This window comes from Selaginella moellendorffii, unplaced genomic scaffold (genome assembly GCF_000143415.4).
Source record: "Selaginella moellendorffii unplaced genomic scaffold, v1.0 SELMOscaffold_4, whole genome shotgun sequence".
Classification (NCBI taxonomy): Eukaryota; Viridiplantae; Streptophyta; class Lycopodiopsida; order Selaginellales; family Selaginellaceae; genus Selaginella; species Selaginella moellendorffii.
Genome location: NW_003314265.1, coordinates 2,157,174 through 2,172,904, shown reverse-complemented (window position 1 = coordinate 2,172,904; position 15,731 = coordinate 2,157,174). Strand labels below are relative to the sequence as shown.

The 15,731-nt window shown below is 47.3% G+C and overlaps 1 pseudogene; it reads right to left on the bottom strand.

The window, feature by feature from the left end:
- Positions 1-12: 12 nt before the first annotated feature.
- LOC9654701 lies at positions 13-1,148 on the bottom strand (annotated as a pseudogene).
- Between the last annotated feature and the right edge of the window lie 14,583 nt (positions 1,149-15,731).

The window sequence follows — 15,731 nt, the reverse complement described above, 5'->3', positions numbered from 1 at the left end:
GACCAGCAAGTGTAAGGCTCTGCTGACAAGATACATATAAGCAGGTATGATTTGGCCAGACAAAAACCGTGAAGAGTTACATTTCAGGATGAAACACGCGAAACGAGTCTGAAAACGCACCACCCTCGCTCACCAGCAATGATCTAAACCATTGACGGCTCCTGTTAAAATGAACATGTTAAAAACTACTAGAGCGGCTTGAATCAGTGAGTGACTTACGTATTGGTATCAAATTTTTGGTCAGTGTCACATGAATCAATAGGATATGGAGAAATGTTCAAGTGCCCCACGATAATAATCCTCCTGCCTCGTTTTAAAATGCTTTCCAGCCTACACTGCGAAGGAAGAAAAAGTTTCACAACAAACAGCAACGCATCTGTCAATACCTGTAACACTGTCTCAAACTTCAGCTTAAAGTCCTGCCGTTCAGTGTTTCCACAGCCAACACTAGAACCGGTTTGATCTCGGTTGCCCTTTGCTCCTCGAGAATCACCAGGAGCTTGGATGAGAGCACTGCGCGGTTACTTCATTTCATGTACCTGAGCAGCGAAGAGCAATCCCGGTTGGAATGTGCGTGACACGAACAGCAGTCTCGACCTTGTTTAAGTTCTGCCCGCCTTTGCCTCCAGATCTACACGTTGTAATCTCAAGGTCGCCATCGGGTTACTCCACCTCGATCTCGTTCTCTTCCAGCAGAGCCGTCACTTCCACTCCTGCAAAGCTCGTCTGTGAAGAGAAGCAAACGTTGAGACAAGAGTTTCGATGAAACTAACGTTTGCTTCACCTGTCGTAGAGCTTTGGCGTTGAAAGGCACGCACAGTACCAGCCTGTGTGTGCCTTTCTCTCCCCTGTCGATCTCGAGTGTGGCCGATTTGATCTCAGCTTCCTAACTCTCCACCACAGTCGACTTAAACCCCGACCTGGTAGCCCATCGCTGGTACATCCTTAGAAGCATCTCACCCTGTGCTGGAATGTATGTAAAACAATCTCAAAGCTTCTAAAAAGATATCAGCACACAATGTTACCTGCACATCGGTTCCGCCAGCACCTGCGGTAATAGTGATCCGAGCTCTTTCTTTGTCATAAGTTCCAGAAAAGAGCTTGATCAGTTGTGCAGATACTTGACGCATTGAAAGAGCACTAGTCATTGCTTTGTAAGGCATGAGACCACCACTTCCTTGACATCCACGATCGATGGATGGTGAAACGAGAGAAGAACGTTGATTTCCCGTAGAGAAGTCATGGGGAATCCTTCTCTCTCGTGGTCCATCTTCACTCTCTTGGGCACCACAATCTCTCCACTCTTCTTGTCCCAAGCATGATAGACGACCCCGTAAGTCCCCTCGTCGATCTTGTTAAGCCTCTCAAACTCGTCCACGCTTCGGCAGCCTCGCAGCATATCAATACTACGTAGCTGCGGGGGTGGCGATCGATCGTCATAGTCCGAGTCCGACCCCGAGCGCTCGTCTGGAGCACGACCATCGTCGTCACTAGTTCCACAAGCTCTTTCTCGTAAAGTTCCTGCTAGTACCGCTGCTCCTCATCTCAGCTCCCGGAATTGTCTTGAGCACCACCACCACCGCTGGAAAGCACATCGGTGTCAATCGGCTGTGCTTCGTCCTCTCCAGCAGCAGCCGCCTCGGAGAATCTAGACAAGGGCGGCGCCGCATCAGATTTCCTGCCGTCGTCAAGGTCCCAAACAATAGAGAGTACTTCCCCATCGTCGCCCTCTACGTCCCTGGAATCCGTGGCAATGTAGACCTTGACTCCATTAGAGAGCTAGCGCATTTGGAGCTTACCGGCGAGCACCATTCGCTCCACTCCAGAGCCACGAGTCCTACACCACATTACCCTTTGTTGGTCTAATCATTATTGCATTTTATGTTTCTCGATTCTTTATGAAAGGAGGAAAGAAAGTTCTCGTCTATCGACGACGAGGATTTGAAGGTACTTAAAACGTTTTCTTCTGTCAGGTTCGTGTTAAAATGGCCGAGCGCCATCGCTAAACCCTAGAAACCGAGCAATATAAAAAAAAGCCCTTTAATGGATATGGTCTAAAGAATTTCCAGAAAGATCTTTTCGTTTCTCCTATGACATAATACCACAGTCGTTGATTTCATGTGAAACGATTATACTCGCTTTTCTTTGCTTGTTTTGCGTATCCCCGTTCTTCATCGTGGATGTTCTAAACCCAAAAAAAGGCAAGAAAACCACGAGAGAATCAAGTCAATAACAATTATATGGCGTGCAATTCGTAAAAGGGTGGATTTTACAACGGTGGATTTCACTCATACCACGTGTATGCCTGTTATTGGTCCACGTGTAATATGAGTGTGAAAAAAACACAAGCATAGAATATTTTACGAATATCCAATCCTTATACCCCGGATGGGGCATCATGCCCATAGCAATGACCCATGCTATGTATGGAATGGAGCCATTCATGGCCCATAAACCCATTCATCCCATGCATTCTAGCAAGTTGTTAATGTTGCAAACCAAATGGACAATCGACTAAATTGCATATCATACTACTTTATCTAGAGCACTATGTTTTCACATCTTGCTCTTGGGGCTCATGGCAAAAGAATTGAATTATCCTTTTTTGGCACACCTCTTTTAACATAATGTCATAGCAAGCATACTCCATCTAACTCCATCTAGAATTTGGGAGTGTGGCAGCCTTGATCGTCATCAACGGCCATCGCCGTGTCCTCCCCGCATTGCCGACCGCCACTGTGCTGCTCGCAATCATCAATGCTCCCATTGTTACCCGCCACAGCGTCTAGGCAATAGTTGAATCCTCTTACTTCCTTGCAATTCTTGAGGATGGAGGTCACCAAGCTGGAGCTGCCGGGGACGAGCTGGATGGCAACGCAGGGGAGAAGGCGATGACAAGTACGCTTCCTTGCCTTAGTGCCCTACTTTAGTGCTCTATTATTCTATGCTCTGTAGAATCTGTTCTTGGCTATGGTGTAGGGGATATTTCGGGTGGTATGGAGAGCTGCGGTGCTGCTAGGGATTGATAGCAATAGCCGCGATCACAGCTCCGGATTCCAGTGTTCTGGAGCGATTCCATCACTCAAACTTAATGATTTGTGGCATAAGGACATCATCGACTCATTGGGCCAGCATCCATGGGGTATCCATGAGGCATCCAGATGACATTTAATGCTAAACCAATAGAAAACTGCCACATGGACATTGTATTGTGAGTGAAATCTACTGCAGTAACACTCACCCTTTTACGAATTGCACGCCATAAATTACGTGTTCGATCCAAATCCAAGCAAGCTCTTCCAAGAAATGTACCTCCCAAGTCGCTGCCATGAAAGCCAGCCCCCCGTACCGCAAAAGAACTCTAAACAAATCCCTCCACCAAAAAGTTGTTTAGGCCGCTGTGGATGAGCTCGAAACCATCCATACAAAGCGACCGCGCCTGAATCCGGTGCCGCTGCTCGTTTTCGCCCACGGCTGGGGCTCCATCCTCATCCGACTGCATGATCAGGTTTGTCTCTCCGGATCTTGCTTTAATCCTCTTTTCTTTTCTTTTTTTCTTTCTTCCGGCAAGATGGAAGAACGACCCAACGCCCGTGGATGTGATATCCCTGTGGGTCTTCTTTTTTATTCTTTTTCTTCTTTCTTGGAAGATCTTGTTAGTTTTCTAGTTAAATGACATACTCTGTTTCCCCTAAATCATTTTCTCCATGTAAATATATAGGAGTCGCATTTTTGCGGACTAAAATCCATTCAAGATCGAGAATTTGAGAGCATGTAAGTAAATCGTTGTTAGACGCTCCAAGTGAGAGAACGAGCTGCTGCTTGGCATTCTTCTCTTCAGAAGCTACCTACGAAACTTGTACAGCTTGTCTAACGCATGTGCTTTGCTAATTGCCTACAAAAACAATTACCTTTACAAAGCAAAAGAAAAAGAAAAAGAAAAAGATTTAGCATGATTGATGCCACTTTGTACGACGTGCACCGTAGGTATCTGATTTCATGTTTAAAGCCAAGAAGCATGCCAAGCCACTGATTCATCTTTTCTAGCGACTTCCAAGTTGTCATTTGGATGTTGATTCATCAACGACATTTGTTGTAATTTCTGATGGTATTCCATTGGAAGTCATGGGGGAGCCAAAGCAGGCCCGGATAGATGATTACAAGGATTTGGGAAGCATTTTCTCTAAGATGGAGAGCCATAGGGTGTCGAGTGTGAGGGAACTGAAGGAACAGAGACACAGAGCAGCAAACTTCGATTCAGAAGACTTCGAAGGCTTGCGCGAGCTGCTGCTGCTGGAGGACAACACTCTGGAGCACGTAATCGTGTGAAGGGAGGGCTACCACAAAGTGGAGGGGTTTCTAGATGCAACTGTGTCCAAGCTAAGCAGCCTTGCTATTATTGGAAACAAATTTGGCGAGGAGGTGATTCGCAGCTTGGATGATGCTATTGCTGCTGCCAAGCACAAGGGGATGCCAATCAAGCTCAAGACGCTTTTTCTAGATTCCTGTGCTGTAGACTTAGATGCTTTAGCAGGATCAACACTTGCGAAGTATTTAGAACGTCTGGAGCTTTATAATTGCCATTGCTCACCCAACCTGGAGAAGCTGCTGCAAGATGCAGCCTGCAAGATCTGGGAGCTGTCCCTCAATCAGAATGAATACTTGACCCCTGCCCTCTTCCAGGCTGGAACAAGTTTACGGAAGCTTACGCTGGTCGACATCCCAAATGATCAGGCGAGTAGGCTACTCAGCCAAATCTTTGGAGCAATAGAGGGCCTTGGAATTTCAAATGAGCCCAGCCTTGCGGAGATCTCCCTGCTGGAAGATTGCATAAACGACAATGCGAAGTCCAAATTCTGGTTCCTGGAGTTAACAGCATTGAAATTTGATTTATCTTCCACGCAGCTCATGGGCCAGCTGCTGAAGAGCCCATATTGCAAGCTTGAAAGTTTCTCCTTGTTACCTTGGGAAAAGGTGAGTGGTTTTTTCAACATTGATATTAACACTGATTTTCTTAAGCAGAATGACATTTTTCCTCTCAACGAGTATCAAGATGCGAGTTTCTCCTTGTTACCTGTGGTTTTTTCAACATGTTCGTCTTGATATTGACACTGATTTTTGTAAGCAGAATGGAAGCCTTTCCTCACGTGACCTTCATCCTCTCAAGGAGAATCAAGATGCGATTCTCAGCAGTTTGGAGGCCAACTACAGCAGCCGGATCTAGAGACTGCGCATTCGCATTCGCGAGGAATGGGCTTCCAAACTGTTGGAGGACAGATGGTTGAGGGTGAATGAAGAAGTGTGAAAACTCCTCTTCGCTGGAAATCTATTGTTAGTAAGAAAACAAAAGAGAAAAGAGCCCGATCTCCAAGGGCAGAGAAGAAGCACGAGTAAAAGAATGCTGTGTATTGATAAAAAAAACGATGGAATGGAGATAGGGATCCACAATTCGGATTCCCCCTTTTGAAAGGCTAGCGGTTCTAACTGCTAGCATATACTATATGCTGTGCATGATTTAATCTATGGCTCCGATGCAGCCCTAGGTTCAAAGTCGGAGTCCCCTGAACCTGGGTTTTTGGTTGCTACATTCTGCTCCCCTGACAGAACTAGACACCATCCTCGGTGCGAACATAGTCAGTTTCCATCGCTTGTTGCTGCTGCTGTTCAAGTCGATAGAGGCGACATTTTTGCTGTGGGAGTGTAAGCTCGTGGTTAGGGATGCTGTCTGGTGGATCTGTCCCATCTTCCTAGAGGTCGGCTACCTCAGCCAGTAGGGCAGTATGATCATCCTCGAGTTTTCGGTAGCGGGTGTTGAGCTCTTCGTATTTGAATTTGTAGGTGAATTCGTGAGCTGCTGATGGGGTTGATGGCTGCTTGGAGACGATCTTCCTGATGTCCCGGAGGTCAGTGCGGATCTGCTTCATCTCTTCAATTTGAGTATCCAGCCGGTGGTTTAAAGGCTCATAGAATTCCTTCTTGATCGCTCCCCGGGTGTATATGAAGGAGTCTTGCTTGAGAAGATGCTGTGCAATGTCGGCTGGTGTTGGGAAGTAGTTTGCTTGCTTGCGGTGCATGTGTTGATCGAGGGCTTCAAACAACTTGCGGGTGCAATAGCTTGGGTCGCGAAGTTTATCTTCGTACTCCTTCCTGATCTCGTCATAATCACGGCGTACCTAACTCTGTGGCTGAGGCATGGCTGCTGCTCCTGCTCCTGCTCCGTGATCCTGGTGTTTCTCGCTAGGGTTCGCTGTGTTCTTGGTCCCGGGAGTTGAAGTTGCTGGAGGCTGAATCTGCTTCGTCGGATGTGGGTGACGTGGTCGGGCCAGATTCTTTGAGGTGGTTGGAGATGAGCTTTTCAGTTTGATGGTGGATGAACGGCCCAGATGTGGCGCTGAAATTAATTTATCCGTTGAGAAATTTTTCGCTTGAAATTTTGTTGAAGGGGCGGAATTTTTGTGAATGCTGGTCGTGGTATTTGCTGGAGGAGGCATGGTTGCGTGTTCTTCAAGTGATTGGCGAAGGTAGTCAATGTTTTCTTTTGTGGAACGTGTCGAGGAGGTCGGGGCGTTGAGAATGTTGTTCTCAGCTGGTGGAGAAATTGAGTTCTGGGCGAGCAGCTGACATTTTTCTTTGGCGATGTTGACATGTTTGTGAGAAGTTGTTGGTTTTGGGGGTGATTCGAGTGGATGCGGGCTCTGGGGTGAGTGTGGATGGTGGTGTGAGTTGTCTTCATTGTCGCTGATGATGAGGTGCTCTCAGATCAGTGGTTTGGGAGCTGGATTCACTGGTGTTTTGCGTGTGAAGCGGCGGCGAAGTGGAGTTGAATTGTTGGAGTGTTTGTTGCTGGAGCTGGTGTTGTTGGAGTGAGTTGAGCCTGATTGTTGAGATGCTGGCTTCAGTTTCTTGCTGGGAGTTGCTCCTTCTGATTCTGAGTGTTCTTCGGAGCTGTCGCTTTGTTCTGTGGAGTTCGTTTGGGTTGTCCACGGTTGCTTGTTGGGAAGAGCTTGGTGTAAAGCGATCAGCAGTGGGAAGATTACTGTCCGCATGGTCTTCTTGTTGAGTGTGGCGAGGATGGCGCGGTCGAGAAGCTTGAGAAGGAGCTCGTGGAGATGATGTGCCACGTTCACACGTTTGCCGTCGAGTAGAGCTCCGTAGACTTCTGCTGTGCGCTTGCTGATGGTGCGATCTGTTGGGCGTAGAGGAGGAGGGCTTTGAGGCGATCCATATGCTGCTCCTCGATGTCCTCCCATGTGAGCTCACCGGTAATTTCTCAATTGGCCTTGATGATTTGCTGTGGAACTTCTCCTGAAATTTGAGCAGTCCCTTGTTGGAGATTTTGAAAACAGAGGCGATTCTTGCTGGGCTGAGGGTGATCTCGTTGGTGCCATCGGTTATGGTGCTGTTCTTGGGGTTGAAGGAGGTGGCCAGTTTCCTCGCTAGTTTTTGATCAGGGTGTGTTGAAAAGGCCTTGTGGAGGAGCTCGAATCCGTGTTCCTTGAGCCAGGTGGTTGTGTCGTTGCTGGGAAGCTTAGGAATATGGTGTATGACGTATCTGAGGCGCCGGGGTGGATGAGCTGGCATCTTTCTCTTCATTTTCTGCGATCGAAGTGCTCGCCCCGTTAGGGTTCTTGAAACCTGTAACTGTTGGTTGGCTGATCGTGCAGCGCTCGATTGCTGGTGATGAACAGTCGAGATTTGTTGACGGAAATGATGTGGTTTGATTTGGCTTGATTGCAAATCAATGGTGGATATTGGTGATGAAGTTAACTCAAGTTCAACTGTTGATATTTGCTCAGGTGGCATTGATCCAACGGTAGCTTGGGACTTAGAAATTTTTGCTGCTGTTTGTTGGTGAAGTTGGTGGATGAGTTCGTGTTGAGTTGAGTTGAGTTGTGTCGAACTGATTTGAGTTAAAGTTTGTCTGCTGGGGTGAGTGTTGATTGTTGGTTTTGGGGTGTTTGTCGGTTTGGGTCTGAAATTTGCTGAGGTGCTGATGCTGAATATGTTGACGTGATATGGTCGAAGCTTGTTGAGGTTGACGATCTCAGTGAATTCTTCAGCGAGTGTGCTGACTTTGGCAGTGCCATTGGGGTATAGTTCAATGATTTTGAAAGGTCCTTGCCAGTTGGTGTGGAGTTTTCGGCCAAGTTTGCCGATGGGTCCTCGGTACCAGAGAACATGGTCGTCGACGCTGTATTTGGGAATGTTATGCCGGGATGCTTGTCGGTCGTGCCGAGCTTTTCTCTGTTTTTGGATGGCATGAAGTGTCCAGAGGGCGTTGAGTCGGAGTTCGTCGAGATGTTCGAGTTGCTGAAGCCTTTCTCGAACTGCATGTCGGGTGTCGAGATTATATTTGACGGTGACTCGCATGCTTGGGACGATGAATTCAATTGGTGTGATGGCTTCTGTTCCAAAGGCGAGTTTGAATGGCGTCATGTCAGTGGTGACTTTATACGCAGTGCAAAAGGCCCAAAGTACGTCGAGAAGTTTGTCATCCCAGTCTTTGCCGGAATCGTTGATGACTTTTTTGAGGATGGTCTTCAGTGTTTTGTTCGTTGCTTCTGCTTGACCATTGCCTTGAGGATAGTATGGTGTCGACGTTTTGTGTCGGATTTTGAACTCGGTGGCGAGATGTTCGATTTTTTGGTTGATGAAGTGGGTGCCTCTGTCGGTGACGAGTTCGAGTGGTGTGCTGAAACAAGTGATGATATTTTCGTAGATTAAGGTTGCTGTTGCTTTCGCTGTGGCATGTTGGAGAGGTATTGCTTCGGCCCACTTGGTAGTGTAATCGGTGGCGACGATGATGTACTGATTTCGTCGACGGGTGCTGATTTGGGGTCCGACGAAGTCGAGTCCCCATTTCTGAAATGGTGCCATTGGGAATGTTGGGTTGAGTTGTTGAGTCTGAGTTTTTGGCGGTAATCGGTGTCTTTGACATGTGTCACAGTGTTTGCAGAATTCTTCAGTGTCATGCCAGAGTGTCGGCCACCAGAGGCCGGCTTGAAGAATCTTCCGAGCTGTGGTGTCAGCGGCAAAGTGTCCGCCGGAAGGTCCATCGTGAGCTTCCTTGATGATTTGAGTTGTGCTTTGTGGTTTGATGCATCGGTGAAGAATGTTGTCAATTCCTAGTTTGTAGAGAGTGCCTCCGATGACTGAGTATTGTCGGGTTTTAGCAACAAAAGTCTTCTTTTGGTCAGACGTAGTGTACTGATCTGGAACTTTTGCTGAGTTCAGGTAACTGAAGACGTCGTCGAGCCAGGTTGCTGGTATTGAAACTCAGAATAGGTTTGAGTCGGGTAAGTCATCAGTAAGTCTTTCGGGTTTGTCGCCGGTGGTGATCCGGCTGAGATAATCTGCTTGTTCGTGATTTTTGCCGGGTTTGTGGACGATCTCAAAGTTGTATTCTTGTAGTAAAAGGAACCATCTTGATATTCGACCAGATAATATCGGTTTGTTGATGAGGTAAAGGAGTGCCTTGTGGTCGACGAAAATTACGACTTTGGTTGATAGTATGTAGTGTCGGAACTTCTGAAGTGAGTAGATCATGAGAGCTTCTTTCTCGGTGGTGGTGTAATTTCGTTCAGCTGGGTTGAGTAGTCGGCTGGCGTAGTAGATCGGCTGATCTCGGTTGTCGTGTTGAGTTTGGCTCAGAATTGCACCAGTGGCTACGTCGGAAGTGTCGACATGAATGTGGAACTCTTGTGTCCAGTTGGGCTTGGCAAGGATCGGTGCTGTTGTTAGTTTGAGTCGGAGATTGTTGAATGCTTGTTGCTGTTCGGACGTCCATGTCCATTGGGCATCTTGTTTTAGTCCATCGGTGAGTGGTTTGGCAATGTGAGCGTACTTGTGGATGAATCGTTGGTGATATCTGACTTTGCCGAGGAAGCGCCGAAGTTCTTTCTGGTTCTTCGGCGGTTCAAGTTTGGAGATGACGTCGACTTTGTCCTTGTTGATGAGAATGCCGTCTTTGCAGACAACGTGGCCGAAAAGTACTCCAGATTTGACGAAGAAAGCGCATTTGTCGGGGTTGAGTGCTATGTTGTTCTCCTCGCACTTGTTGAGGCATTTCTCCAGGCATTCAAGATGTTGATCTTCCAAGCTGAAAACGCTGAAGTCGTCCATGAAGACTCTCATGAAGTCAGTGAGGTAGTCTCAGAAAGTGTTGGTAACAAGCCTTTGGAAGGTGAATGGGGCGTTGTAGAGTCCAAAAGGCATTCGTCGATAAGCATAGGCTCCCCATGGACTGATGAATGCTGTCTTGTGCTGATCTTCTTCGGCGATGTGAATTTGGTTGTAGCCGGAGAAACCATCGAGGAAGGAATACATCTCGTGTCCGGCGACTGCGTCAAGAACTTCGTCGGTAAATGGTATTGGGAAGACATCTTTTTCGGTGGCGTCATTGAGATGTTTATAGTTGACGCAGATTCGAAGTTTGCCATTTTTCTTGGGCACAACCACTAGTGGTGAAAGCCATATCAGATTCTGAATCGGGTAGATGTACTCAACTTGGAGAAGCTTGTCGAGTTCTTTCTTTACTTGTTCCATCAGATTCGGATTCATCCGGTAGGCTGCTTGTCTTCTTGGTTTTGAGTCTGGAAGAAAGGTGATGGTGTGAAGGCTGAGTTTTGGCGAAATTCCCTTAAGGTCTCGATAACTCCAAGCGAACAAGTGTTTCTTCTTTCGGAGAAGATTGATGCCTTTGTCTCGAAAACTTGCCGAGATGTCAGTGGCGAGTACAATATAGTGTTCGTTGCCGTCGTCGGCAAGGCTGACTTTTTCAAGTTTTTGGTCTGCTGGAATTGATGGAATGTAGGCAACTTTGTTGTGGTTGTCGACTGTGAATGCCGGTGGTGCTTCGAGTTTTGTATCTCGAGTGACTGGATTTTTCAGTGCTGATGTAATCGGGGGTCGTTCTCGTTGGAAGTCGGCGACAATTCGGAAGAGGTCGATCTCAGCCAAAGGTTCGAGATCGGGGTAGGCTTTGAGAATTTGTTGTTCTTCATAGTCGTCGAGGCCATCTTCGAGATTATATTCTTCCAAGTAAATAGGTCGGTTGTGGCTGGACAGCGATTTGATCGCTGTTGTCGACACGGTTGTCGGTCCGTCCGGTCCTCGAAGGATAAGATTGTCATTGGGCCAATCTTGATAAACTTGGGCAGTTCGGAGCCAAGGTCGACCGAGGAGAATCGAGTATCCATCAGTCTGCTCCGGTAGTTTGAGGACACCATAGTTGACTGGTATTTCGACGCCTTGAATGGTGGTGTTGACTTTTCGGATGATGCCTTTGGGTTGAACAGATCGGTGGTCGGCCATTCGGACATTGAAAGGTGCTGGGTGAACTGGGCCGATGTTGAGTTGTTGAACAAGACTTTCTTCAATAATATTAACGCTGGAGCCGCCATCAATTATGGCTCCTCGAACAAGATGTTTGTCGAGTCGTAGGTCGATTGTCGGAACATCATTGTCACAATCGCCTGGTTGAATCTCGGTTCGAAATGTGTCAACAGCTGTCTGTGTCGAGTTGAGTGTGGGCGAGTCTATCAAAGTGTTGGTCGGTGCAGATGTCAGATCGGTGAGCTGTTTGGTGAGGTAGGGTGCAATCTTCAGCAGTTGGCCGATGGTGATCTGAATATTTTGGTTGAGGATAGTCTCTGCGACTGCTTGGATTTTGTCAAAGTTTGCCGAATTGTGTTCTGGTGTCGGTGTTCATGTTGGATGATTTGTCTGTCCGTTTTCTAGTATTGAGTCTTGGCATTGTTGTCGAGCTGGTGATGGTTGAGCTTCATTGTCGAAGTCTAAAATCACTAATTCGGGTGGTTGTAGAGCCAGTTGCTGCTATATCTTAGCAGCTAACTTCTGCTTCTTTTTCCATTCTCGAAGTTTTGTCGGGCTCTCAGGGCCTTTCTCTTCACTATCTCCGGAATCTCTATCCGGTTGTTGTTGTTTTTCTGCTCGAATTTGTGCTTGGGTTTGTACTGCCATGACTTGAGGATCTGAGTCGTCATTGTCGGCATAAGGTAGTTCATCAGTCTCGACCATCCTTGTTGTTGGTGGTTGCTGCTGGTTCTGATCTTGTTGTCGAGGAGGCGGTGGACCAAGTCTCGGCGGACCGCCTTGGTTTTGAAGTCGAGGTTGCCATGGTCGGTTGTTGTAGTTGCCTTGGTAGGCCTGGTCTTGATAACCTTGGCCTTGGTATCTTGGGTATTGTTGGTATCCTTGGTTGTAGTTGTCTTGGTTTGCTGGGTAGTTCCGGTTCGGCGGGTGTTGTCGATTGTTGTTGTTGTTGTTGTAGTCGTTGTTGTAATTGTTATAGTTGTTATAGCGAGGTTGATCATTCCATTGTCGACTCTGGTGTTGGAAGTTGTTTCTTGGCAGTCTCCAGTTTGTCGGAGGTTGTGCCTGGTAATTGTCGAAGTATTGATTTGGATATGGTTGTCGAAACTGCTGTCGGGGATAGTTCAAGACTTGTCGAACTTCTGGAGAATTTTGAAATCTGCAAGTCTTGGTGTCATGACCTTCTTTGGTACAGATCTGGCATTTGGAGATTTGGAGCTTGCAGTCACTTGCCGGATGTCCTTCGTTCTTGCACTTAGTACACCAAATTCCAGATCGAAATTCTTTGATGTCGGCCTTGGCTTTTCCCTTGAGCTTGTCGATTGTTTTCGTAAGTTTCCGAAGTTTTGACTTGGTGCTCTCTCCGAGTTCATCATCGGAGTCGTTGTTGGAACTGCTATCAGAATCTGAGTTATCCGTGTCATCTACTTGTGCTGTCATTTGTCGAGCTTGAACATCTTGAAGGGCTCTTGATGTGTGTTGCCGCTTCTCGGAGGGATCGTCGGAGGCCTTGCATGTACCATTGGTAAAGTAATGTTTCGGTGGCACTGTTGCTGCATTTGCTGGCATGTCGAGTGAAGGTTTGAGTGTAGTCGTCGATGGATTGACCAGACTTCTGCTTGAGTTTTTGGATCTTGTGAAGTCGTTGGCTTTGAGTGAGGGAAGACTCACATCGGTCTACGAGCTTGAGTGCGAGGTCGTCGAAACTTGTATTTTGAGGAAGTGTTTGAGCCCATTCGTTGGCTCTCTTTCGAAGGGTACATCGGAAGTAGTATGGAAGTTCGGTCGTCTGGCCATTGATTCAGATTGCTTCTTGGAACTGTTCAACATGTTTCTTGGCGTCTTCTGACTTCAGACCATGAAATAGTGGATAGGAGACGTGTCTTCCGACAAGTATGTTGGCGACGGCGGTAGTGACTGCCATTTGCTGTTGGTAGTAATGTCGGTATTGTCGAGGTTGTTTTGTCAGGTTGTCACTGTGGAGTGCTAAAGTGATTTGTAGCAAGGGGTTGTCGGGGTCGACGGCAAAGTTGGTGTAAGAGGAAGGTGGTGAATTGTTGTTGTTGTTTAGTGGACTCTTCTCTATTTGTTCTTCTATGTTGGGACTGTTTTCGGGTGTGTCGTCGACGTCGTCGTTGGTGTTGGGTTGCTTGCCGGTGTTGATTTTCGGAAGATGGTGCTTGAACTTGTTGTCGACGTACTTGTCGGAGTTATGTTGTGTTGGTTGTGGTTGTTCTTCTAAATTGTCAAAGAGTTCTTCGAATGTATAGTTGTGTGGTGACTATGGTTGTTGTGGAAGATTATTGTCGTCGACAATTGGTTCGTCGATCTCGTTGTTGTTGTATGATTGTAGCTGTTCGGCAGTTCGGTGTGAGTTGTTGACGTCAAGTGCTTGACTATTGGACGATTCGGGTTGTTCGTCTTTACTGCTGTTGACTGGGTATATCGGAGTGCGACTGTAATTGGTGAAGCCGAGTTGTTGTCTCGTCGGCGTGTTGAAGTCAAAAGCGTGTTCGAAAGGTCTTGCTGATAGCGGGCTTCGGTAGATGTTGGAAGCAAATGTGGGATATATTGATGTTGTGACGATTGGTCGGTATGGCAAAAATGGTGCTGGTCTGGTGAAGTCTGTGAAGGTGGGCGGGAAACTTGGTCGTTCGTCGTCACTGTAGATGGGGTTGGTGAATGTACCTTTGAAGTGGTTGTATGCTGCTTGAAAAATGTTTTGTTGCTCGGGCGTAGTCTGTGTCGACTACTCGAATGTTCGGTCGGGCTCGGGCACTTTGGTGGGTGCCGTCGAGGGTGGTGATTCAGGCTCGGGCACTTCGGTGGGTGCCGTCGAGGGTGCTGCCGGTGGTGTGTCCGGTGGTGTTGTGTAGTTGTCGTATTCTTCGCGGATGTCCGATACTAGTTCGTCGGAGTTAGCTCGCGGTAATAATTCGTGTCAGATGTAATTCTCTCTCTTGGAGGGTCTAACAACTTGATTCAACTTCTCTTGGTCTTTCTTTCTCTTTGTTTCTAAGTTCTTCAAATCTCTATCTAAATGTCGGATAAGCCGTTGTCGGTCTTCTTCCAACTTGCTGGATGTTCTTTGTGGTTTTGGATACATGCATTCTTCTACTGGTTGTTGGTGTCAGATTCGTGTCTGCAGTCAATCATGCAGTTTGGGCAGAACTTCGGGAAGACTGTCGGTGGGCCAATTCTCGATAAAGTCGTTGTGAGCTTGTTCTTTCTTTTCAGTGCAAATATCGACGGTGGTGCGTGTTGGGTTGGGTTGTGTTCAGCCGAGTTGTGTTGGTTCGAGTGTGCTGGTGCAGTATGCAAACTGGTCTTCCACTTGTTGGTGCCGAGATGGAGTTCAATGAAGAGTTTCGGATATTCGGGTTTGTCTGGAATGATTTCTTCGATAATGTCGTCGAGTTGTTCGAGTCTGGATTGGGCGATGGCGTGATTGGCGAGAGTTGTTGCAGCGAACGTGTTGATTTCGAACCGAGTTCGGACTGTTGTTTCAGTGCTGAGCTGCTGACTTTGTCGGAAGGGTTGTTGAAAAATCAGTGGTGCGTTGTGAAGTTGTCCCTCAACAAGTTGTCCGATACCGGGTAACAGAGTGATGGGTTCGTCGTTGGTGTAGGTTTTGAGGATGTGCTTCGGTATTTGGAGTGGGTGCAGGAATTGGAATTCTGTCGGAACGCTAGGATTGCTGGGTCGACGACTGCACGGAAGATGGGTTCGTTTCGGTAGTGGTGTCGGTTTGTGTCGAGGGCGCTGGTTGATGTCTCGAGCTTGGAGTGGGTGGTCTTGTGCTCGGAGATGGAGTTTGCCAATGAAGCTGCTGAGGGCGTTCGCTGATGAAGGTGCTGGTAGATTGGAGTTTCTTGTCAAAGAGAGTCGTTGGTGTTCTCCGTCGGTGATTGGACTTGGAGATCTTGAGAGAGAGCTTGCAGATTCTTCAAAGATCTCCTCTGGAAAGTGTCTGTCTTTACTGCGTTGGGCAGCAACCGCTTGGACGCCGTTGATCCATGGTGGCAGTGGCATTTGCGTGTTGAATTTGGGTGAATGTACGAATTAGGGCGTAATTTGGGCGAATTTGAGCGAGATGGGTAGATTTCTGGATCGTTCTTGCTATCTGCGCACAGAGAAGGGAGAAAAAAAATGGAAGAATTTGTGAACCTGAAGGGGAATTCAGAAGCCGTGGTTGCCAAATGAAGAGGTGTGAAAACTCCTCTTCACTGGAAATCTATTGTTAGTAAGAAAACAAAAGAGAAAAGAGCCCAATCTCCAAGGGCAGAGAAGAAGCACGAGTAAAAGAATGCTGTGTATTGATAAAAAAAACGATGGAATGGAGATAGGGATCCATAATTCAGATTCCCCCTTTTGAAAGGCTAGTGGTTCTAACTACT